At 37.4% G+C, this 26,653-nt stretch overlaps 1 protein-coding gene and 1 pseudogene across 1 annotated transcript in view; both read left to right on the top strand.

Annotated features, from left to right (window-relative positions):
• Positions 1–26,653, top strand: part of MCU (mitochondrial calcium uniporter) — a 184,649-nt gene that overhangs the window by 16,086 nt on the left and 141,910 nt on the right. The gene's annotated exons all lie outside the window — the stretch shown is intronic.
• On the top strand, positions 21,597–22,223 carry LOC148755188 (small ribosomal subunit protein eS1 pseudogene; annotated as a pseudogene).

Consider the following 26,653-nt stretch of genomic DNA (forward strand, 5'->3'; position numbering starts at 1 on the left):
CCCTTTCAATTTCCAGGAGTGTGATTAAATGAGTACAGTCTTAACTGTTGCAGAATTCTGACTTGTAACATTTATACACTGTAACAAATTGAGAAAGTGGTTACTTTATTCATAGAAATGGTTCTTCAATGGTTTGTTTCTAAATTTTTAACATCATCAGTTCCAGAAAGGATAAGACAAACTTGGTTACTTCTAACTGTTACTATCACAGGCTAAAGTGCTAGTGAAAATATTCTAAAGTTGCCCTCTTTAGCAGCAGTGTGGTTCAACCACCCTGCTTCAGTGTTTACCCTCTTGAAAGTAGTTTCTGAAAGTCAGCACTTTCTGATAAATCATTAATCATTTAAATTTCCTTATAAAGTCCTTAAAATATTTCTTCCTTAAAAGTTCATTTGTTATTTACTAAAGCTGAGCACATGCATGCTCCATGACTCAACAGTTTCACTTCTGCGTTTATACACAACAGAATTGTGTGCTTATATTCTCCAGAAGATAGAGACAGAAATGGTCATGGCAGGACTAGTGGTAATAGTCCAAACGGGAATTTTCCGCATGCTTATCCACGGTAGAATGGGTAAATAAGTTTCTGGTACAATCACATAATGAGCATTAAACAGTGATCAGAATGAACAAACTACAACTACATGTAACAGTGTGTGAATCTCATAAATACATTGCTGAGCAAAAGAAGCCAGACACTAAAGAGATCATACTTTATGATTCTTTTATATAAGTTTCCCAAACAGGTAGAACTAGCCCGTGGTGTCAGAAGTCAGGAGATTGCTGATCCTTGTTGAGGGTTGGGGAAAGTGTCTGAAGGACCCTTCTGGGTGCCAGTTATGCTCTCTCTGTTTCTTATTTTGGGTGCTGGTTTCACGGGTGTGTTCACTTTGTGAAAATTCACCAAGCTTATATGTTTTTCTGTATTTATGTTATTCTTCAAAGAAAAGTATACAAAAAATATTAGTAATTATGGAAAAAACCCAGAATTCACCGCTAACATTTAAGGTATATATGGAGAACAAACTGGACATAGTAACCTTATATCTTAGGCTATATGGTGTCCAAATTATAGGATTATCAAAGTGCCATTGGGTTACTGGAGCTGTTACAGTCTTATTTGTATTATAAGATGAATAAAATAGGTAGTGATGATGGCTGCTTTTTATTGTAATCAGGTTTTGTGATGCCTCAGAAAAGACTTTTTGTTTTCTCTCCAGTCTGTATTAAGTAGAGTCACCAAGTCACAATATCCATTCATTTTTTAATTATAGTAAAGACTGATAAGCCAATTATGAACAGTTGTGACTTGGGTATGTTACTGTGTTTATGCGTGCTGGAATCTTACCCCCCGCCCCTGATTGTCTTTATTAGATCAGTGAGTGAGCTTCAGCCTTGGCTCTCTGATATTCTACACGTTCTTCTGGCTGTCAAGGCCTCGCTTTAAACTCAACAAGAACCTGGAGTCCTTTCCCCACGTGGAGCCCCTTGATATGACTTTACTGTGTTTTTCTTATTGGTACCTTTGGTTTTTCCAATCACTTGAGTTAAAATTAATATTTTGCTATTCCCTTTTTGTTGACAACACTTTCCTATCCTTTTTTTAAAAAATGTCAAGTACGTGTAACATGAAATTTACCATCCTACTCATTTCTGAAGTGTATAGTTCAGTATCTCGCCCTTTTGTTTACTAAACTAAATTCTAGTTGGAGCCTACCTTTCTCATCTTACTTATGTGGAACTTCGTGTTTCCATTATCACCACCTTTACCCTTCTTTAAACTCTTAACCATGTGTTTGGACTTTTATCTAAATAGCAACTCAACTTTCAGCGTTTCCTCTGCAATCAATCAATTCTGTATCTTTCTGCCAGATTTATCTTTCTAAAATTTCACTTGCGAAATCATTTTTCACGCAAAACTTTTGCTTGCTTCTATCGGTAGGATTTAATGCAAGTTCCTTAGTCTGATATTCAAGGCTTTCTGTAATTGAGTTCCAATTTATCCTTCTCTCTTTAATGATAATGTTGTTTTTGGTAACCAGTGACTGCTTACTAACTTCCAGGTTATGTGAAGCACCATACATGCATGATTTTATTTAATTTAGTCCTACTGTAATTGCCACTGCTGAGGGAAATAGAGGCTGGAGGGTTCCCAATAACGTGCCCAAGCTAGTAAGTGATGGAATTGGGAGTTCAGACGTTTGTCTCCATCCTCTACGTCTGTCTCCATCCTCTACGTCTGTCTCCATCCTCTACGGTTGTAACCCCCATCTCCCATGCTCATGAATGTCTTGCTAGTTCCCAACCACCGAGTGCGTTCCCACCTCTATCCCAGCTCCTTTCCTTTGCAGATTCACTGCCTGAAAGGTTCCTTTCTTTCCTCTCTCACAGTCTCATACTGTCCATCCTTCAAGGCCTAGCTCAAGTCCCGTCTGTTCAGTGATTTTTTTCCTCCTTCCCCCCAATAGATAGAATATTCATTAGCCCTACCACATACCTTTTACTTTCACTGCCTTGAATCTGTATCTTTTTTTATATGAATTATTTAGTTTAGATTTCAGATTGTAACCTTCTAGAGATGGAGGGCTTGGATTATAGATTTTTTTTGCATCCCCTGCCATGCTTTATATAAACGGATGCTTAATAAATATATGTGTTTATCACTTGAAATGATAATGGAATCATTAATAGCTGAAGATCTATAATGTACATCTAAGACTATTTCGTGGTTCTTTATGCTTTTCAAGCTCTTTATAAATCCAACTAGCAGTCTTAATTCAGAACCAGGAAGGACATACGAGTAGTTAGATTAGTGCTGGATATTGTGGCGTTATAGGCGGGAAGCTTGTTTACTATTGCCATATACTGATTCAAATCAGAACAGCTCTTCGTATCCAGAATTGGAAGTTTCCTCCGTCTCTCACCACTGGCACTTTGGTTTAGGCCACCAACATATCTCCCCTGGATTATTATATCTGCAGCCTCCAAATTAGTCTCCCTGCTTTTGTCCTTTGTTCTTTATGGTCAGAACTCAAGCAGTGGGATTGATGATAGAAGGCAGAAGACTCCCCTTCCAACAGCTTCTGATCTCAACGTAACAGACAAAGTATGGGCATGTGCTGTTAACGATGGGATGTGTTCTGAGAGACGCGTCTTTAGGCGGTTTTGTCGTGGGAGCATCACAGAGAGCATTTACACAAACCTAGATGGTACAGCCTACTACGCACTCAGGCTGGATGGTACAGCCTACTACACACCCGGGCTGCACAGTGTAGCCTACTACACACCCATGCTGTATGGGATAGCCTGTTGCTCCTAGGCTACCACACTATACAGCATGTTACTGTAGAAAACAACATGAGATTAAACCAAGTACAAGAGAAAATGATGCAATCAAGAGACATGGTAAACACGAGCTATGAGGTTGCTGTCAGCCTAACACGGCATGCTGCTTTACAGCAAATTTTTTTTATAAGTAGAAAGAGTACACTCCAAAATAATGATTAAAAAGTATAGTATAGTATATACATAAACCAGTAACAGAGTCTTTGTTATCAAGTATTATGTACTGTATATAATTGTCCGTGCTGTACTTTCATAGGACTGGTAGTACAGTAGGTTTGTTTACGCCAGCATCACCACACACAGGAGAGTAATGTGTTGTGCTATGATATTATTATGGCTATGACATCACTAGGTGGTAGGAGTTTTTCGGTCCCATTATAATCTATGGGGCCACTGTCATTTTTGTGGTCCATTGTTGACCAAAATGTCCTTATGTGGCACACGACTGTACTTAAAGTGGCATACAGGCAGCAGTGTACGGTTAAACTGGATCTCCAGAGGGGGAAAGCCTCTGATTTGTAGCATTTGCCTATTTCTGTGGTATAATGACTCCCACGAAGGGATTCAAAGTTCTAGAATGTATAACAATCTGCTCTTCAGCTGATACCAGCCAGCTCTCCACGTCTGAACATTTGGCTCCCCGTCTGACCCCCATCTGCTGCCACGTTCCCCCTGCCCACTCTGTTACTGTGTTCCTGACCTCCTTGCTGTTCCTCACACATGCCAGACATGTCCCCACACCTCACAGGATCTTTGCATTTTTCTATAATTAGAATGCTCTTCTGAATACATGCAGCTTTGCTTATTATCTCTCAGTTCTGCTCAAGTATCTTCCATGATCTGCCTACATAAAATTGCAGTCTTTCCCCATCTACTGAACACTCCCTTTCTCCATTGCGTACTCTGCTTTATTTTTTTCTTGGCATTTCCAACATATTATACGTTTATGTGTGACCTGCTTTCTCTCCCTGTCCCTCCATTAGAACAGGAACATTTTCTTCACTAAGAATCCTTAGCACCTAAAAGAATGTCTAACACACAGGTGCTCAAGTAGTTGTTGAGTGAATCGATATATACTTCTGTAATATGCACCTTGGAGTGTGTGTATTTCCCCATCTGCAAACATCCTTTGTATGGAAGGAATTTAAAATTTTTATTTTATTGGTCGTCCTGCGATGATTTCTAATATATGCTGCAATGTTTTTGTACCTGTCTGATGCCTGGCTATCGTGATGCATTCCTACTTTTTCTAGGCATTGTTTTCTGTAGGTGGGGATAATGGTTAAATTTGCTGTTGAGACTGAAAAAGAAGCATTTCATTTTGATTGAAATGAAAATATCTGCAATACATATAAACAAATCAGTTTGGGACTGTCATTGTTAATTGCAACTTGAAATAACTGTTCTCTTAAGCTCCTTATGAGGAACTCAGCAGTATTTATGGTTAAGTGTATGTTTTGTAGTGTGTTATTCTCACAGTGATGTCATTGTGAGTTTTAAGATCTGTGGTAAATAATGTGAAAATGGAATTTGTGCATTTTATTTGCAGACTAAAATGGGTTTATGAGGACATTTTTCTGTATAAATATTAAAATTTATAGACCAGTTTAGCGTACTGGTTTATTGTAATTAAAAAGGTGTATGACTTCTCTTGAATAAATGATGACTTTCCCTCTTGATCTCAGTTGCTGCCTTTTTCTTTCTTGAAGTGGATTTTAACCCTCGACTTGACTTAGTCTAGGCATAGAGAACCATCACAGTGAGGTAGCAAGTTTGAGTTGTAGTTACTGCCAGTTTTCTTTTTAATTTTAAATTTAAGTATTTTTTCATTAAACTTTATTGGGGTGACAATGGTCAATAAAACTACATAGGTTTCAAGTGTACAATTCTATAATACATCATCTATATATTGCATTATGTGTTCACCACTCAGTAAATTCAAGTAGTTTTACAAGTAAAATTTCAGCGTAATTAGAGTTGAAAGCATGATAGCCAGAGTTAATTTTTCCAAGTTAATCTTGGGGGGTGAGGTAACCATAATAACATTTTTGTTTGGAGGTTTAAATCACAGAGGTCAGAGCTTGAACTGAAAGCTGTCACTTCTTCCTGGCAAACAATTAAGAAATGGAGAAAAAAAATCTGTTTCTCTTTCATGAGAGAGTGTGTGTTACTTTCTTGAGTGACATTTTAACTAAAATTTGCAATATTTCTTTCCGCAAGACTTTTGGACATTGGAGAAAAAGGCCCTTTTTCTTATGAAAGCTTAATTTCCTTTGTTCTGTCACTTTTGTCTTCAGTATATATTTATCTTCCAGAGTTTTTTTTATTAAGATTTTATTTTTTATAGCAGTTTAAGATTCACAGCAAAATTGAGGGGAAGTTACAGAGATTCAGATTTTGTTTCATAACTACATTTTTAATAATTACCAGACAAATTTGTTCAGAGAGAACAAAGATAAACATAGTTTTCTATTCATGTGTTTGATGTTATGATTCTTATTTTTTTCTAACACATTCAGAATTATCCATTTTAAAAGCTTTTACCTATGTATGTATTAATATCTCTATATTAAATCTTTATCATAGAAAAATTAAGATATATAGAAAAATGTAAGGCAGAAGAAAATGCTACTGAGAGACAACCATTGTTAGTTAACATTTTTATGTATTTTCTTTCAGACATTTTTTATGGAGTTTATCTTGCTTTTGATAAAAGCACTGTTCATCTTTATATATACAACCTAAAACTATGTAATAATATTTTGCTTCCTTTGCTTAGCATTATACCAAATATTTAACAAACTTGTCATGAACATTTAATGACAGCATGATATTCCAAAGAGTGGCTGTATCATTGTTGTGTTTACAATACAATTTCCAAAATAGATTTTTTTGGTTGCACATTCAAGAGTTTTAAAGAATAAACCACCTTTCCCCTGGAAACAAGTTTCAGGAAAAATGAAAAAGGAAAATAAAAACCACCACCAATATTCACCTGATGAGCCTTCAGTAAGTGTGTTATTGTGTGGACAGAATTGGTGACCACCCTGACCATGGTCTTACACACTCAACGTAACAGCCATAAATGACAATAAGGTGGTTTAAAAGTCCGTTTGTTTGAGATGCCATCTTCAAGAGACCTTTTGTCATTTTAGTGAAAACTGTCAGATTCTTAGGCTTTCAGAAAGCCCATTCTTCCATCTATCGATTTGGTAACCAAGAATACTAAGAAATAATCGTCTTATATAAACTTTTCTTTTAGACTTGCTATCTGGTGTTTTTGTAGTTTGTGATTCTTTCATAAAAGTGTGTAGATGTACTGTACTTTAAAAAACAAATCAGTTTCTCTGTTAGACATTTGTTTCCATTCTTTTGCTATTACTGATTTTCATTGCTACAGTGAATAACTGTGCATTCATCATTGCTCCCTATGAGTTTATAGAATCTGTTCCTAAAAGCTGAAGGTATAAGAATTACTGTGCTTACATCTTTGCCAACACAATGTGTTACCAGACTTTTTGGTCTATGTCTGATTGGTGAAAAAATGGTACCTCAGTATAGATTTAATTTGTATTAAATGAGTGAAGTTGAACATTTTTTAAAGGACTATAGCCTTTTGCTGTGCAGTAGAGCTCCTGTTCCTTAACTCTTATAGTGATGCTGATCTTTTTCTTTTGTAATTTGTAGGAGAGCTCTTTGCATTAGGGAAACCAATCCTCTGTGATCTGAGTTGCAATATTTTTCAGCTTGTCAGTTTTTAACATTTAAATCCCTTAAGTCTGAGTCTACACGTTCAACTCCTGGGCATAATTTAAGGGCTGTATTGTGTATGAAAGTAGGGAGCTACCTGTAAATGTTGGTAAGTGAATAAAATATTTGTCTTGAAAATATCTGAAGACAGGTACGTGGATGGAGGTTAGATTAGATTCATTCCTTCTCCTTATGTGAAGAAGCAAATTTCAGCTAACCACATGGAAGAATTTTCTCTCATAATATCAGTTTTAATGTGGAATGGGATCCTTGGGACTAGATGGATTCTTTGTTACTAGATCTGTTATTGGAAAGGAGATACCAACCCTTGTCCCTGTTCATTGCACAAAATAGGCACTTAGTGTTGAACAAATGAATCTTTGGATTATCTGGAAGGTTAAATTAGCTGGTTTCTAATAACCCTTTTTAAAAATTTTTCATGCTCTTTTTATTTAAAAATGCTAATTTCTGTGTCTACACATTTATTTTCATGTAACTGTGAATTTATATTTCTTTCCTCGTTTCTTGCCTAATTGCCTTTTCTTCCCATGTTGCTTCATGTTGTAGACTATATATCCTTCCATAGTTCCCCCGTACTTGAATCATCATCCTATCTGTTTTTCGTCTGCCTGTCAATGCACACACACTCCTCCAGGCACATATGCATATGTATAGTTGTTTTTTATATTGTTTTATGTAACTGGATCATATTACACATTCTTTTCTTCATCTTGTTTTTCTCACTTGATAGCAATTAGTAGAATGTCTTTTAAGTAGACCAGTATAGCTCTAAATTATTTACTTAATGGCTGTATAAAATATGTCATTATATATGCAATTATTCCCTAGTGCAACTGTTCCTTTATTTAGCTAATTCCTGTTGTTGATCGACATTTATTCTGGTTTCCATTTTTTATTTACTGTGAACACTATAGAAATCATCTTGTGCTGGCACATTTATTCTATGAGATAAAGAATCAGGAGTGGGATTGCTGATTCAAAAGGCATATACATATGATACATGTATATTTAATAATATTTAATAATTACAATCAGATTGTTTTCCAAAACCAACAACATAAAGAGTCTTTCTAAGGTCCCTTCTGATTCATGTAAGACCATAAAATATAATTTTGTAGTCTTTTTATAGTTGTTAGTTACAGGATTTGCTGGATTCTTAAAAGACTTTGTCTAAAGAGTTATCTTTATAAAATTGATTCTGTGTTTTGAGTGACCATTACTTTAATATAAAATGAAATTCTTTCCTCAAAGTTCTAGTTTATGTAACCAGTACCAGTGTAAGACTAGAGGGTAAATGGAATTGAGACAAATTTGACTTTGGGGATGAGGACATTTTGGTAGTAGATTTTTATCTTTAAATTGGGTGCTTGCTTAGTTACAAGAGGATTAATTATTAGAATCTCTTTCTCTACTAGTCTCTCAGCTTGAACAGATAAATACAGAACACCAACGTTCAGAGAGAGAGAATACCGTAGAAAATGTGTGGGTAGCTGTTGTAGTTTTACACAGCAGATAACATCTAGAATAAAGACTAGATGAAAATGCTCACTGAGAATTAGTGTTCTTGAAACATCATCAAGTACAACATCCCCTCGCCCAGCATTCAGAACCATTCATAATCTTTCCCGTCTTGCGTATTTAAGATACTTCCCACTGAGCTCAACACACTTTTCCATACTCCTGTTTGCCACACTTATTCCCAGTGCCTTTATTTGTTCTCATCCTTTAGAAGGCGTGTATCTCTTCTCATGTAGAAAGATGATCACAGCTCATCTTTTCAATACTCAAGTTCCAGCTCCTTCGTGAAGCCTCTCTGACATCTCCAGTTCACGTTGATCCTTTTTAGCTCTTAACTACTATAGCACTATTTTAAATTTCTTCTGCCTGGTTCCTACATATATATTTATGTAGCAGTAGAACTTTTTCGAATTTTCATTGAGTGCCTCTTGTATGTGCAGCACTATTCTAAATATGTACCGGGTACACAGGGATAAACGCAAAAGACAATGTTTCTGTCCTCATGGAGTTTATATTCTTGTGTGGAGAGCTAGCCAGTAAATAAAATAATTAACAAGAAAGCATCAGACAGTAAGAATCTGATGAAACATTTATGAAGAATGAATCAGATATCTTAGTTGCAAGTGGCGGAACCCATTCTAGTTAGTTTAAACAGAAAAAAAAAATACATTTAAAGGTTATTTAGGTAGCTCACAGAACCTTTGGAGTCTACTTAGCCAGGAACAATGCCCACATTATACGGTACCACTGGGCTGCTTTGAGAACAGGTGTCAGAATTTGCTGAGTATGAGATGCAACTGCTAGGACCTTGGCCATTTCTGCTTCTGAAAGAGAGCTGTTATTTGAAATGTTCTTTCAAATAGATTCCATTTGGCACCTCTATTATATCACTTGCTTCCTAATGAAATGTCATGTGGATGTGTTTGGTTGGCAGAACCTAGGTCACGTACCTGCTTCCCGTTTGTAAGAGAGGCTGCTAACGTGTGTTTTTGACTTTTGTCTTGGGGAGACAGGAATTATGAGATGAGAAATGGTATGAGAGGAGAAATTCTCCAAATGAAAAGGCTATTTAAAGGTGCCGAGTAGTTAAAAACCATGGGAAATTTGATATATGGTAGAGAGTGATTTCAGGCTTAATTGAGATTTGAGTAGTCAGAGAAGGCTTCTCTGGGGTCAGGATACTTAAGCTGAGCCCTAAATGACAAGGAGAAATCCATGTAATAAGGGTGAAGAGTATTTCCGCGGAGGATATCAGTGCAAAGGCCCTGGCTGGGGGTCAGGCTGGGGCTGGGATGGTGGGAGAGGGCCTGTTGGAGGAACAGCAATGGCCGAAGTTGCTGGAGTGTGATGTGATGGGTGAGAGGGCGGGTACAGACAACAAAGGAGAAGGGTTTGCTTTGGTTTTAGTAGAAGTTTGCGGGCACTCATCTCATTTCCTTCTTCTTCCCCTGAGATGTCCTGTTGAGAGTAGGGATGTAATTATAGGTGTAGAAGAAAGATATTTCTGTGCCATTAAACCCCATGAACTGTTGGATATCATGGAGTGATTAAAATTATTTGTATACTGTTTTGGAGAACAGCATGAAGTTTCTAGCAAAGATAAGAAAACTAGAAAACTTATGTGTCAAGTGAATAATGGGATGAAGCCTCCTCTTTTTATTCCAGTGCCCCGACCTGATGGGCCTTGAAAGACGTCATCTCTTTGTTCCTCTTACCTGGAACGATGTGTTGTGGTTACAGTTATTTGTATTGTACTGGTTCTCATAATTGCTTCAGAATAGCAAAAGCCTCCAACCCCAAATGTATACTGACAGTTCTTTCTCACTGAATAATGATATTATACTGTGAAGTGATAGAAAAATGCTTTTTAGACTTCTTTTTAAAACAGAAATCAACCCACAAACAAGTGAGAGATTTTACCTTTGGAATGCAAAACAGTTACCATCCTGACTGAAGCAGACTCTGCATCTTGTTCACTCTCTTTTCCATTTTCCGTTTCCAATTCAAACTGGGACAGAGATTCCAGAGGCATCTGACATTCTCATACTGCAGAGTGGCATGTGGACTTTACATGGATTAGCAAGACCGTAGGTGGTAATACTCTCAGCTCAGAGTTTCTCAATCTTGGCGCTACGGATGCTCTGTCGCAGGTAACCCTTTGTGACTGGGAGACTGTCCTGTGCGTGGTAAGATGGTGGCAGAGTCCTTGGCCTCCACCCATTGGATACCAGCAGCTCCCTCCCCCGTGGTGATAACCAAAAAATGTCCTCAGCCATTGCCAATTTTCACCCTTGGTTGAAATCCACTGCTCTAACTATATCTTTTCTGCACCCGCGTAGTATTTATTCTCCTATTTGTCCTTTTTAACAATATGCCATAGCCAAACCTATAGGTGCTTTGCAGAGAATGCAGCCGTGTGTACAGTTCTGAATATGACCTCTTCATCCTAAATATGCAGAAAGTTTGAAAATCATTTCAAAACAAGAGGACAAAACTTGGGTTTTCCAGTACTGCTTTTGTAAGATCATGTAGGAGAATGTTTGTAGAAGTGCACTGTGGGTGACGTGCAAGGATATAGCAGTCGACTCCTCAGTCACTACCTCGCCTTCCCCCAGGTGCCACAGCAGGATGGTGTCTGAACTTGACCCTGGCCTCCTGTGTGAGCTCTGATTAGCCTTAGCCAGTGGTTTTGAAACTGTCAGACACAACCTATTAAAGGGTCATAAAGTCAATTTAGTAGGGGGGCAACCAACTTAAAAAAATAAGTGTAATACAAAAAAATCAGTGCATTGCTCATGTCAAGGATAAGTATTATTTCATAAAATGTGTGTGAACTTGTCTGTGTATATGTTTGTGCATATTTGTGTGTACTGAGTCTTGACGTAAAAATATTTCTTACTGTGGCTTGACATTGAAAAAGTGAAAAAGCCACCAGTCTAAGCCAGTCCTGCTACTTCCATCTGACTTGCCGCTGACAGATTCGGGAGCCCAGGGCTAAGCCAGTCTGTTGGTGGAATTCCTCTGGTAGCAGTAACTGATTCTGGATGCACACGTGAACGGACTGTGGATAAGGGAACCTTCAGTCTTCTACTTCACGCGTCAGAGAAGCTGGCAAATCTAGTTCCTACTCGGAGCCATCTTGAAAACCAGAGGAGGAATCAGCCGATGAGATTAAAGATGGGCACAACCTGGGTCTGAGGAGACATTGTGGAACTGCAGGATTAACTGGCCTTAAAGCACACTCCCACCTCTGGTCATCCACGTATAGACAATAAATGTGTTTCCATAGCATTGAAACAACTTTACATCTGTTTTGCTCTGTTTGTAACTGAGAGAACTGACTGATGGTGTAGATGATGATAGTGATGTTTTGGAATAATTGTTGGGAATTTATCTTACTTTTTCTTTTTAGAATCTGGATGAAAATCATACTCCCTTTTCTCATCCAGGAAATGGAATTGGAACTAAGTTACTTCAGGTCTTAACATAGAACAGTTTACTTTATCTGAATGCAATATTTAGTATTTGTAGAGTGTGCCAGTTTATGAATATGTGAATATTATACTTATAAAATCTCATTTTAAGGGCTCTGTTGCCAGCCAGTTTTTGGTGTTTCTTTTTTATTTATTGGTTTTGAAATGTACACTATCTCTAAACTTTCCTTTTATCTATTCTCAGTCTTTTGTTTTCTGAACTCAGAAAACAGCTCTGATTTTCTTTTACTGGTATGTTTGGTTGTATTTATTTCTCTTCAGAGTATTCAAAAGGAAAAAAAAAATCATTTTCTCATCCTTTTTAAATGGCCAAAAAATAATAATCAAGGCTATATAATAGAGAACAAGCCTGTGAGAAAATAAAAATTACTAACTCATTCAGACTTAGAGTCTTTTATTCTAAGTATTCTTGTCAGTGAGCACCCACAGAATGGATGGCTTTAACCTTCAGTGTCAAAGGATAGGAATCTCCTTTTCTCTCTTTTTAATAACAACTTTATTGAGATATAATTTACATACCTTAACATTCATCCTTTTAAAGTATACAATTCAGTGATTTTAAGTGTATTCACAGAGTTCTGCACTAATTCCCCAACATTTTCATCCCTGCAAAAGAAACCCATTCCCATTAGCAGTCACTAGCTATTCCTCACTACACCCATGCACTGGCAATCACTAACTTACTTTCTTGTTTCTATGGATTTTCCTAATTTGAAAATTTCACTTAAATGGAATCATGCAGTACATGGCCTTTTGTGACTGATAGCTTTCACTTAACATAATGTTTTTTAAGGATCATCTATGTTGTAGCATGCAACTTCATTCCTTTTATTGCATAATTTAATCCATAATATTTCATTGTATGGATATACATATTTTATTTATCCGTTCCACAGTTGATGGATGTTTGGATTGTTTCCATTTTTGACTAATATGAATAGTGGTGCTGTGAACATTCTTGTGTAGGTTTTTTGTGTACATTTTATTTCTCTTGGGTATATATGTAGTAGAATTGCAGGGTCATGGGATAATTCTGGTTTAGCTTTCTGAGAAACTGCCAAACTGTTTTCCAGAGTGTCTGCACCATTTTACATTCCCATCAGCAAGGTGTGAGGGTTCCAATTTGCTTATATCCTCAGTAACGCTCATTATTGTCTGTCTTTTTTATTTTAGCCATCCTACTGGGTGTGAAGTAGTATCTTGTGGTTTTGATCAGCGTTTCCCTGATGACTAATGATGTTGAACATACTTTCATGTGACATTTCCGTATCTTCTTTGGAGAAATGCCTATTCAAATCCTTAGCTTATTTTTAAATTGGGTTGTTTGTCTTTCTGTTGTTGAGTCATAAGAGTAGGGCTACCTTTTTAAGGCTTTTCTTTGCTTCATTGTGAATTTATCACCCATTTATTTTTCAATCTGATAACTCGGAATCTTTTCTCAAAGAAAGCAGTCATGTCTTTTTAGTGTCTTTCAGTTTTTTAAAGTGCCAGTCATAAATACAGTAGGTCATGGTTTTTTTAAAAAATTGAAATGGGATTGTTGATACACAAAGACAGGTAAGTGGAAGAAATAATAAAGCACTATTAATATAGGTCACATGTGATAGGATCTGGTGAGATGAATGAAATCTCTAATTCCCATGAGAATCTGACTGAGCAGGGATGCCTGCTGAATGTATCAAACAAATGCTGTTGGTTTCTGGCACACTCTCTAAGCACACCCCTTCACCAAGAATATAAGAAACATTTGTACCTGGTATTGCAAGGTTCTGTACATAACATTTTGATTATGTGTTTGTTTTACCCTCCTTCAAAAGGAATTTGAGTATTCAAAGAATTCATAACTGGTTTAACTGGATCATAAGAATGATTTACATAGCTATCATATGTACCATCTATTATAGAATCAAATGAAGGCTTTTAAATATATTCTTATCTTGATTAAATCACAGGAGAGAGCATCCGTAATACCAGATTGCCAGTTTGATTTTTTTTTCTACATTTAGTGGGTTTAATATCAGTGTAATCTTTCAGCAAGAACATTTATACCTGATTAATATTAAATGGAAAAAAATTAAATGAACAAATAGAACATTTGTAAGGAGTGCTGAAAGACAGGTAGAGAGGGTTGGAAAGAACACAGGCTGAAAAGGCCAAACTGGGTTTCAAAATCTGCTATTTCCTCCTCTGGTGACCTTGTACAAGCCTCATTTATCTCTCTAAACATCAGTCTTCTCATATATGAAATGAGATGGATAAAATCTACCTAAGGTTGTTATAAAGATAAAATGAGGAAATGTATGAAAAGCATAGGCTAGTGCTTAGTAGGCACTCGGTTGATGGTACCTGCTGTATATTATGTTTCATATATATACACGTGTGTGTGTGTGTGTGTGTGTGTGTGTGTGTGTGTGGTGGAAGCAGAATTTAGTCTTACTTAGCTGAAATTGGAGCATCTTCTTAATCTTGATAAAACTTTCTGATAGTTTAATTTCATAGAAGGTAACTAAGCAAACCTGGATCTACTTTCTATTTTAAGAAATATTTTTTATTATAATGGTAAAATGTGCTTGCTGAAGAAAATTTGGAAAATTATTTTGAAAGTTGCATTTTAAAAATTCAAAAATAGATAGGAATCTGTCAACCGAGGCTTTAAATTAGAAAGTGGTCCCAAGAAGGAATGAAAAATCCCTCCAGTTAATAGTGATATTAATTGGAAATTACGAGGAAGAACTGGAGGAGGATTCTTTAAAGACTTGCTGCAAAAGAAATTCCTTGCTTTACTCAGATTAAAAACACAAATTTACAAAAGACCATTGGGGAGTATAGACAATCAAGAATGACTTTAGAGTATTATCAGAATGGGCTCAAAATGAGATGAGGCTTCTCAAGTTACTAAGATAACAAAAACAGTTTTTTAAATTGGAATAATAGGAATAGGTAAGAATAGACTTGCTATTTATATTTAATGATGTTAAAACAGATGAAATGAAAGCATGATTCCTTATCTCTTATTCACATTTCTGATAAAAAAGCTAATAAAGGGAAGTCTAAGTCTCAGAATAGTGAAGAGCATGTAAGGGAGCTTAGCGTTCTCCCAGAAAAAAAATAAACTACGTGGTACTCAGAATTCACATATGACATCTGTGGCCTTCTCTGAGAAATCTTACAAAATGAGACAAGTATTGAAAGACTAAAGATGGGTGTTCTGCAAAAGAGAACAAAGTATATTTGACGACCAAAGAAAGAGTAGTGACAGGCAGGAGTCTAGAATAAATGGTTAAAAATGGATTTTAAAAATTATAAATATTTTTAAGGAGGAAGTGATAGTTGCAGAGTACCCTAATTTTCTTTACACATGGCGTCATGAAACTAGTAGTTGAGTGAAATGCTGTCTCCATGCTGTTCAATACAGTAGTTACTGGCCACAGGTGACTTGAAACGTGCGTCATTTGAATTGAGATGAGCTGTAAGTCTTTACACATCAGATTTTTTACACGTCGAAGTGATAATATTTCGGATATATTGTGTTAAATAAAATATATATTAAAATTAATTTTATCTGCTTTTTTTAACTTTTATCAGTATAGCTGTAGACTATTTTAAATTATATATGTGGCTCACATATTGGAAATATATTGGGCAGCACTGTGCTTTAGGCACTGTAATAATTACTAAGTTAGTTTTGGAAAAATTAAAGTTAAGGTATTGTGTATGGAAGCAAGTTTATAATAATTTCCTTGTAAAAAAATGAGGACTTTATATTTTCATAATTAAATAGACTTACAACTAAACACCCGAAGAATGCATTTGTCCGATGGTGCAATGTTCTCCTCGTAGTGACTGTGATAATAGCAGACAGTGGGAAAATGGTAGCAGTCAGCACTGGGTTCAGCATTTTAAAAACTATTTTTTAAAATTAAAATTTTAATTTTGAGATAATTACAGGCATATCTCAGAGATATTGTGGGTTTGGTTTCATACCACCACAATAAACTGAATATCACAATAAAGCGAGTCATGAATTTTTTCGTTTCCCAGTGCATATAAAAGTTATGTTTACGCTATGCTGTAGTCAGTACTAAGTGTGCAATAGCAGTATGTCGACAACACAATGTATATACCTTAATTAAAAAGTATTTTACTTCTGAAAAATGCTAACCATCATCTGAGACTTAGCGAGTCATAATCTTTTTGCTGGCGGAGGGTCTTGCCTCAGTGTTGGTGGCTGATGACTGTTCAGGGTGGTGGTTGCTGAAGGTTGGGGTGGCTGTGGCAGTTTCTAAAAATAAGAAAATAATGAAGTTTGCTGCATCGATTGACTCTTTCACGAATGACTTCTCTGTAGTATGTGATGCTGTTTGTTGGCATTTTACTCACAGTGAAACTTCTTACAAAATTTGAGTCAATCCTCTCAAACTCTGCTGCTGCTTTATCAACGAAGTTTATATAATATTCTAAATCCTTTGTTGTCATTTCAATAATCTTTACAGCATCTTCACCAGGACCAGATTCCATCTCAAGAAACAACTTTCTTAGCGCATTTATAAGAAGCAAATTCTCATCTGTTAAAGTTTCCTCCTGAGATAGCAGCAATTCAGTCACATCTTCAGTCTTAATTTCCAATGCTAGTTCTTTTGCTGTTTCCACCACGTCTGCAGTTACTTCCTCCCCTGAAGTCTTGAACCCCTCAAAGTCATTTATTTATGAGGGCTGGAATCAACTTCTTCCAAGTTCTTGTTAATGTTGCTATTTTGACCTGTTTCCTCCATGAATCATGAATGTTCTTAATGGCATCTAGAATAGTGAATCCTTTCAATTTACTTTGCCCAGATCCATCAGAGAAGTCCCTATCTATGGCAGCTGTAGCCGTACGAGATGTATTTCTTAAAAATAAGATGTGAAAGTTGAAATTATTCCTTGATCCATGGGCTGCAGAGTGGACGTTGTGTTAGCAGGGATGAAAACAACATTAATCTCGTACATCTCCATCAGAGCTGTTGGGTGACCAGGTGCATTGAAAGGAACCTTTTTTTTCCTCAACAGTAGTCTTAAAGTATTCAGTAAACCATGTTGTAAACAGATGTGCTGTCATCAGGCTTTGTTGTTCCATTTAGAGAGCACAGCCAGAGCAGATTTAGCATAATTCTTGAGGGCCCTAGGATTTTCAGATGGTAAATGAGCATCAACTTCAACTTAAAGTCACCAGCTGCATTAGCCCCTAACAAGAGAGTCAGCCTGTCCTTTGAAACTTTGAAGCCAGGGATTCACTTCTCTCTGTGGAAGTCCTAGATGGCATCTTCTTCCAGTGTACGGCTGTGTCATCTACATTGAAAATCTGTTGTTTAGTGTTGCCACCCCCCCACATTAATCATTTTAGCTAGATCTTCTGGATAACTTGCTGCAGCTTCTACATTGACGTGTGCTGCTTCACTTTATGCTTTTATGCTATGGAGACAGTTTCTTTACATAAACCTCACGAACCAGCCTCTGCTAGCGTCAAACCTTTCTTCTGCTGCGTATTCACCTCTCTCAGCCTTCATGGGATTGAAGAGAGTTAGGGCCTTGCTCTGGATTAGGCTTTGGCTTAGGGGAATGTTATGGCTGGTTTGATCTTCTATCCAGACCACTAAAACTTTCTCCATATCAGCAATGGGGCTAATGTGTCTTCTTATTATTTGTGCCTTCAGTGGAGTACCACTTTTAATTTCTTTCAAGAACTTTTTGTTTGCATTCACAACTTGACTGTTTGGTACAAGAGGCCTAGCTTTTGGTCTCTCTCAGCTTTCAACATGCCTTCCTCACTTATGTATAATCATTCCTAGCTTTTGATTTAAAATGAGAGATGTGTGACTCTTCCTTCCACCTGGACACTTAGAGGCCATTGTAGGATTGTTAATTGCGCTAATTGCAATATTGTTGTGTTTCAGGGAATCAGGAGCCCTGAGGAGAGGGAATGTCCGGGTTGGTGGAGCAGTCAGAACACACACAACATTTACCAATTAAGTTTGCCATCTTATATAGGCACAGTTCATGGTACCCCAAAACAATTACAACATTAACATCAAAGATCACTGATCATGATCATCAGAACAATTATAATAATGACGAAAAGTTTGAACTATTGCAGGAATTATCAAAATGTGACACAGAAACATGAAGTGAACAAGTGCTGTTGGGAAAATGGCGCTGGTAGACATGCTCGATGCAGGGGTGCCACAGACCTTCAATTTGTAGAAACTGCAATATCTGCGAAGCGCAATAAAGCAAAGCACAGTAAAATGAGGTATGTTTGTATAGATTCACATGCAGCTGTAAGGAATAATGCAGAGATCTCGTGTGCTCCTCCCCCCCACCAGTAGCATTTTACAAAACTATAGTACAACCAGGACCTCGACATTGATACAATCCACTGATCTTATTCCATTTTCTCGGTTTCACTCATGTGGAGGCTTCTGTATCCAACGCCACTGTCACGATACAGGACAGTTCCGTGACCACAAGGAACTTTTGTCCTCTTGTAACCACGCCTGTCTTTTTCCTCCCCACTCCCTAACCCCTGTTAACCACTAATCTCAATTTCTGTAGGTTTGTCATGTCAGGAATGTTATATAAATGGACTCACACAGTATGTTACCTTTTGAGGCTGGCTTTTTTTCTTTTCCTCAGCATATATCAATAGCTAATTCATTTTATTCTTTATTGTGGTAAAAATATATGTAACATAATATTTATTTTAGCCATTTGTAAGTGTACGATTCGATAACATTAAATATGTTTTTAGTGTTGTATACCCATCACCACTGTCTGTACCTAAAATTTTTCATCATCCCCCCAAAACTCTGTACCAATTAAATAATAACTTTCCTCCACCCATCCCCTGGTAACCTCTACTTTCCTTTCTGTCCCTATGAATTGGCCTGTGATAGGTACCTCACGTATGTGTAATCATACAATATTTATCCTTCTGCGTCTGGCTTGTTTCACTAAGCATAATGTTCTCAAGGTTCATCCAGGTTGTAGCATATATCAGAATTTCAGTCCTTTTTATAGCTGAGTAGTAGTGTATCATCCAACATTTTTATTAATAACATGGATGAAATATTGATCACTTGCTTTGCATATCTATATATGACCCGAAGCTGGCAATACATTTGTATAGTTGATGTGTTGTTTTTTCAAAATAGAGATTGAAAATAGCTATTAGACTGAAAGGATAGACTAAATTGATCAAGATGTATTGAACATGGATACATGTAAAATTTCACATATGATGTCAAAAATAAGTGTTACTGTAGATGGATGTGATATGGTTTAACAGCAGGTGGTAACATGAAAAATACCTGGGGGGCCGGGTTTCATTTGACAGATTGTTTAGTGTGAGTCCACAGTGTGATCTGGGCTCTGGTAATAGAAGCAAAGTGTCAAGAAGGAGGATTATGATCGTTCCAGAATATCGTGGTCATTGCTGGTACCTTATTTTATGGTGCCCATTTGGAAACAGAGACATATTTAACCAGGATGATCTGACAGGAAGGTAATAGCTGCTCGGTATTAGAATCAGATCTGTTGTAAGATGGAGTGGACTGCCTTGAGAGGGAGTCAGGTTCTTGTCAAAGGATTTGGCCAAGCAGAGGCTCCTGAACACTTGGTAGGGACCTTGTAAAGAGCCTTTTTGAATCTGTCGTCAACGGGTGTGGGGATAGAGAAGGTGCTTGATTATACCTTACCTTCGTGGGTCCTCTCCCTTGTGATTTTGTAATTCTGGGGTTTAAAGTGTTCATTGGTTGTCTCTGGGGGACGGGATTACAGGGGACTGTCACTTTCTGTTAGATGCTTTTATATTTCATTTTAATTTTTACAAGTATGTATTACTCTATTTTTAAAAAAGCACAGAAAGTCATAAACAAATATTCATGTTTTTCAAATCAATACAATTTAATACTTTAATTTTAAAATTTCAAAAATAACGGTAAATTAATATAAACATTTTTACTGTTTAACACCCTATGTATGTATCGAGAGGTATGTGTATACATGAAAGTGGGATCCGTGAATTTTTTATGCCTTTGGGAAAGTGCTCTGCTTAATGGTTGTCTTGATTCCTTTCTGTAGCTCTTAGGATGGTGATAGTGAAAAATGGTTGGGCTTTGGTAGATTGGTCTGCAAGCTCAGATTTACCTCCAGTTCTAGGTTTGGGTTATTAGATAACTAAATTGTAAAAGTTTGACTAATGTCTGTGATTCATGTTTCCCTCTTTGCTGCTGCCTAGTACCCCTGTAGTTGTAAAGGCTGTTAGTTCTAAGAGGAAATGAGAGTAGAAAAATCATTGGATTGTCTTTGGAAAATATATCCTTCTAACCCAGACATCTTTTGTTTTCCCTCAGATGGTTCTTTTTTTTATTCCCCAGAGACTAAGGGTTGGCCCTTTATGCTTGTTGGGAAAGAAAGGCTCTGACCAATATTTGCCTGTGGAGATGTTTAGGAGAAATGTTGCTAAGCAGCCTTAGTAAATAGGTTGTAAACGAAACTCAGAGCCACACCTCCCTCCGTTATTATCTTAGTAAATTTTAGCTTCGGAGTCAAATGATTCAAATGCTTCAGTTTTCTCACATACTTTTAAAATCTGTAACATGTCAGTGAAAAGAGTTATTACTATGCTTGCTTTGCTTTAGCTTAACAGTGCCCCTTTGATGATTTTTAGGTCAATCATTTAGCAGTCTAAATGGTAGACGATCTTGGACATTGTTGCTTGATGTCAACATGAAGCTGTTTGGTGTTTGAGACTGTAGCACCAGGAGAAATGGTCCCGTTAGCATTTGATCAAAGAGCTTTCAATGTTTATAAAAAGTTTGCACAAGAAGTTGTTTATAATTTGCTACAGTGTTCCCCAAAGCTTCCTAGTTTTCTTAGTGACGCATATAGGGTATATGATTTGTGGCTTAAACTCTAAATGGCCACAAATATTTTTCTTGAAAATAACTCTTAATTTGATTTTTCCACTCTTCAGGCATTCTTCAGTTGGTACCATAATTGTGATATAGTCCAAATTCTTCAGTCATGAGTTTGCATTCTTGGAGATGTTAAGGAGGAAACGGGGTCTTGGAGGTAAGGAAACAAATAAAGAAGGGTGATAACGAATGCACGATTGCAATAGCAGGAACTTTCTGTAGAGGAGAAGCAGAGGACCAAAAATGGATGAGCAGAAACCTCAATTCAAGAAATACTTATTTAAAAAATAACCAACAACTGGGCCGGCCCGGTGGCTCAGGCGGTTAGAGCTCCATGCTCCTAATTCCGAAGGCTGCCGGTTCGATTCCCACATGGGCCAGTGGGCTCTCAACCACAAGGTTGCTGGTTTGACTCCCGCAAAGGATGGTGGGCTGTGCCCCCTGCAACTAGCAACGGCAACGACCTGGAGTTGAGCTGCGCCCCCCACAACTAGGATTAAAAGGACAACAACTTGACTTTGAAAAAAGTCCTGGAAGTACACAGTGTTCCCCAATAAACTCCTGTTCCCCTTTTCCAATAAAATCTTAAAAAAGAAAAAAATAACCCACAACTTATTCTGTGCCTTGTGTGTAAAAGGCCCACATTGCTAGGCCTTGGCCTTACACCTCAAACAGCACATAACCTAATTGTAAGAGATTTAGAATTTGAAATTTCCCCACCCCATACATCAAAGCTCTTGCGCGAGTTGTGCTTCTGCCCTTTGGGCTCTCTGAGCAGCACCATGGCGTTTGGCAAGAATAAGCGCCTTACGAAAGGTGGCAGAAAGGGAGCTAAGAAAACGATGGCTGACCCATTTTCTAAGAAAGATTGTTACGATGTGAAAGCACCAGCTATATTCAATATAAGAAACATTGGGAAAACACTAGTCATGAGAACTCAAGGAACCAAAATCTCATCTGATGGTCTCAGGGGTCGTGTTTGGGAAGTGAGCCTAGTTGATGTGCAAAATGATTAAATTTCATTTAGAAATTTTAAGCTAATTACTGAGGCTGTTCAGGGCAAAAACTGCCTAATTTCATGGCCTGGATCTGCCCCGGGACAAAATGTGCTCCATGGTCAAAAAACGGCAGACCATGATTGAAGTTCATGTTGCTATCAAGACTACCAACGATCGTGTGCGTCATCTCTTCTGTATTGGTTTTGCTAAAAAACGCAGCATAGAGATTCGGAAGACCTCTTATGCTCAGCGTCAATAGATGGGTCAGCCTATTCCAGAAGAAGATGATAGAGGATGACCCGAGAGGCGCAGACAAATGAAGTGATCAATAAGTTGATTCCAGATAGCATTGGAAAAGACACAGAAAAGGCTTGCCAATCTATTTACCTGCTCCATGTGTCTTTGTTAGAAAAGTCAAAATGCTGAAGAAGCCCAAGTCTGACTTGGGAAAACTCATGGAGCTTCATGGTGAAGGTAACAGTTCTGGAAAAGCTACTGGGCACGAGACAGGTGCTAGTGTTGAACAAGCTGATGGATATGAGCCCCCAGGCCAAGAATCTGTTTTAAATTTAGACATTTCACAGTGACAGATAAAACCTGTTCATGGTGTTTTAAAAACAAACCCAAAACTTAAAGGGAGGGGCTAAGGGAAGCAACTCTATATGTATTCCTTAGGAGGAAAGTTGGCAGTGGTTTACCCTTTTCTGCTTTTTACCTTTTGACCTGAATTTCAGGAGTAGGCTGTCCCTGGATATAGGCACCAGGTGCACAAGCTGTTAATTACATCCCTAATGGCTCCTTCTCATCCTCCTGCTTTTAATTTGGCCTGGGAGTAGGGATGAGCCCTGATATAGATGGGGTGTTCTTTACGTACAGTTGCTGCTTTAGTGGTTATTAGGACTTGCAGGCCTCTGGGAGTTAGTGCAGCTTGCGAAATCCTGTAACATTTTAAAAGAGAGAGAGCGAGAGATAGCAGGCCTAGACTGAAACTGGGGGCAGAGTTAGTCCGCTACAAATATAAACGAGTGGAAAAGCTTTCTAGCTCAGTTAATGGAATAAAGCTCGTAATTACAATAATCAAAAAGAGTTTGAGGAAGATAGAGAGGGAATTGGAGTAAAGTTATATGAATCAGTACCCTAGGGGTTCTGAGAAATTCCTCCCACTCATCCCTTCTTTATGTCCAACAAATTAAAAATAGCCCCATGGAGTAAGGCATAGAGCCAGTCATATATAGCAGTAATAACGTGTACTCCACGTACTGCGTTTGGCTTTTAGGTTGAACAAATGTTAGAAAAGACGCGACTTTTTCCTCTGGTTTGTGCTGTTTGTTTTAGATAAAACAGGACAAAATGACAAAGCCTTTCTAGAAATTTTATGCTAAGCTAGGAAATGTGGATTCTTAATTGTCTTCAAAAAGGAAATGTTGAGTTCTGATAGCATGAAGTTGACATCCGAGCCTCATTTCAATACTGAAAGGTTATAAATAACAACATAAGGACATGTTATGTGAAACAATTTCTTCTCTGTGGAAATTCTGTATTTGGTAGTTTTTAATGGTCACCCTTCTGCTTAAAATCCTTTGCTACTTGTAGTCGAGAACAAAACTTAAAATTCATGAGCTTTGGTATTGAAAGTCCTTCATGGTTTGAACCCAGTCTAACCTTCCAGGTTCTTCTTTTTTCCCTTTTCTCTTTTGCAACCTATACTTTTGCTATGCTAGCTAGATTCCCGAGGCGTGCCTTGTGGTTCTGTCTTTGTTCACAGCTTCTTTTTGTTTGGAATGTCCCTCCTGACCTGTTTTACTGGTCAAAATGCTATGCTATTCATTCTTTAGGGCCCCAGCTGTTTTGTTTGTACTATTATTAGAATACTCCTCTCATTATTATATTTAGCTAGAGCCAAAAGTATGTTTGGGTATGTCTTAGAAGGCAAGTTCTGTGTGCACTTAGTATAAATGCTTCAACTTAAATGTCGTGCCACAGTGAAATGCCGCACATACTAAGTGTACAGGACATTGTAATTAAATTACTGAAGTAGGAATTATAAATCGGAGAGTCTAGTTGTAATTCACCTTAATATTTTTTTCACTGCTACGGAGTGACTGATTGACTAGTTGCCAAAAAATGAAAAGGCCGCAATGACCAGTATATGTTGCAGTGACGTTCATATTCAGATTTGAGGTAGACCCTTTTATACACTTTAAAAATAAAATTTGGGATTATGCTTAGCATAATTTGAATCTTGTAAATTGATTGTGTCAGATAGGATTTTAAAACATCCTAAGTGTTGGGAATTGGAGAGGTGATAAAGTGAGACTGTGTGTTGTATGCTTTTTTCTTTTTTCGAATTGTAGCTAAAAAGTATTAATTTGAGTTCTAAGGGAGTTCAGCATTTTAATAGCCTCCCTTGCAGCTGTCCTTCAGGCTTCTCTGTTTATGAAACAGAAAAATTTTCCATTTTAAAGCAAGCCAACTTCCTATGCTCCTGTAGTCTGACTTTTTGCGGGAGTAAGGTTTGGGGAAGTGTGGTTTTTCAGTGTCTTTCCTCTTAAAAAGTAGGCTTAGTATATTAAGTTAGCCAATAAAAAAAAATTAAAATTTTTATTGTTACTCTGCTTTGATTCCGTCAGTGTTTTTTTTCATCTTGCTGTATGTTGATTTATAATAGGTCTCTTGCTTACTATTCTGTGGCCAGCTGGAAAAGTGTTCTCATCATAATCTTTTTCCTATTAGTACGAAGCTTTCTCTTCCGTCACCTCAAAATAGGAAGCTCCATAGTTCATGTCTGATCATAACAGTGAAATGACAGAATATCCTATGAGGAATGGTTTTCACAAAACAAAATTTCTTATTATCAGTTTTGTTGGAATTTTTTGAACAAGCAAGCTTCAGAATTGTGATTTGTAGTTCTCCATTTCTTTCTGACTTCTGACTCCATTCCTGAAGTATATTTGATGTGTTATTTGTTTTCTTGATTTGTAGCTTAGATTCCAGCAAGGTCATAAAACTATGTAGTACACGGGTGAGTTCAAACCAACAGATACCGTGAGTCATTTGCTCCTTTGCGGGGGCAGCCAGTGTGCTGCTTTAGGTGTGGTTGTATCTCTTAACGAACTGTCTGTCAGGACAGATCCTACAATCCCATTGTGACAGTGGGGAGATGAGACCAGGGTCCTGAGAGAGAGGGTTTTAGATCTAACAGGCAAAGATTTTTTTGATGTGTAAAAATATTATAGCCTTGTTTGGCATAATATAGGCTATTCCAGCATATTTCAATAGTTGTTAATAAAATATTAATGCATTTACTAATATATTTAATTATAAACACAATCTCCCCCAGATACAACAGTTAATGAGTTTAATAATTGAGCTCTTGAGAGAGCAGCATTTAATTGATCATGACTAAATATAGGTTTCAATAGGCAGAAGCAAATTATGTCCAATATATGCCCCTGTGATTTGTAGACACTCCCTGAAAAGGATAAACATGGAGAAACAGTCTCTCTTTGAGGGTGGAAGGTGTTTGCATACCCAGTGGAATGAAAGGCATCTATGCTGTGAGAAGAGAGCCTGTGATCCCTGTGGTCACTCGTCACCCCTGGGGACGTTTCCTGGGCCATACTTCCAAGCTGATTGTGGCTGGTGAAGTATTTATATCAAAAACTTCTATATGATTAGTCTTTTTATTCCAGTTTGTTTCCTATTTTTCTGTGTACTCTGTCCATCTTTGTCACCACAGGGATTTCTTCAGACTTGCAATTCTATTTTATTTATATTCTGTTGCATGACCATTTTCCGCCAGAGGTTCTCAGCATTTTTTTATATGTTTCAGCCATTTTTTTAGACTGCTAGACTTTTGATTAAGTAAACAATGCTCAGACACGAATACGATTCTTATAGTCACAACCTACAGGCCAGCACTGGTCAGTGTTTTTGTTTATAAATTAATAGCCATGGTTTTCATGTGTCCGTTGGGTACCTGCCTATTCCCTGACCCGCGTGACTGTGTGAAAACTACCTAGCAGGGGTCATATTGGGTACCGTGGAAGGTACGTCAGACTACGTCTTGCCCGACAACTGCCACATGGATGGGTATGCCTATTAGTGAAGAGCCATTCATTTTAAAAGAATGTGTTGCCCACGGGTAAGACCTGGGCTAGGGATAAATTGCAGGGATTGGTTTTATCCACGTAGGAGACAGAAGCACCAGAGAACCTGAGTTAGGAAAGGTCTTTCTCCTAAAGAGGTAGTTAGAATGGCCGCTTGCACTTTGTGCAACTCCTGAGCTGAATTTTAAGAGGTGCAAAGCTGTAAATACTACTAAGAATTTTATTCAAAGCAGGAAATCAGGGAAATTGAGGAAACAAGTCCCATATATTTGGTTTTGGTGTCAAATGGATATGTGTGTGTGTGTGTGTGTGTGTGTGTGTGTGTGTGTGTTTGTGAGAGAGAGAGACTCGGCCAGCACATTGTGTTTGTTCATGGCATTGCCTTGTGATTAGCTGTCTAGAGAAAGGTTGCTGGAGCCCTTTTAATATAAGTACTTTATAAGGGAGAGATAGTAAACTTAACTAAA

The sequence above is a fragment of the Rhinolophus sinicus genome, chromosome 15 (assembly GCF_057876585.1).
Source record: "Rhinolophus sinicus isolate RSI-liver-muscle chromosome 15, RSI-T2T, whole genome shotgun sequence".
Classification (NCBI taxonomy): domain Eukaryota; kingdom Metazoa; phylum Chordata; class Mammalia; order Chiroptera; family Rhinolophidae; genus Rhinolophus; species Rhinolophus sinicus.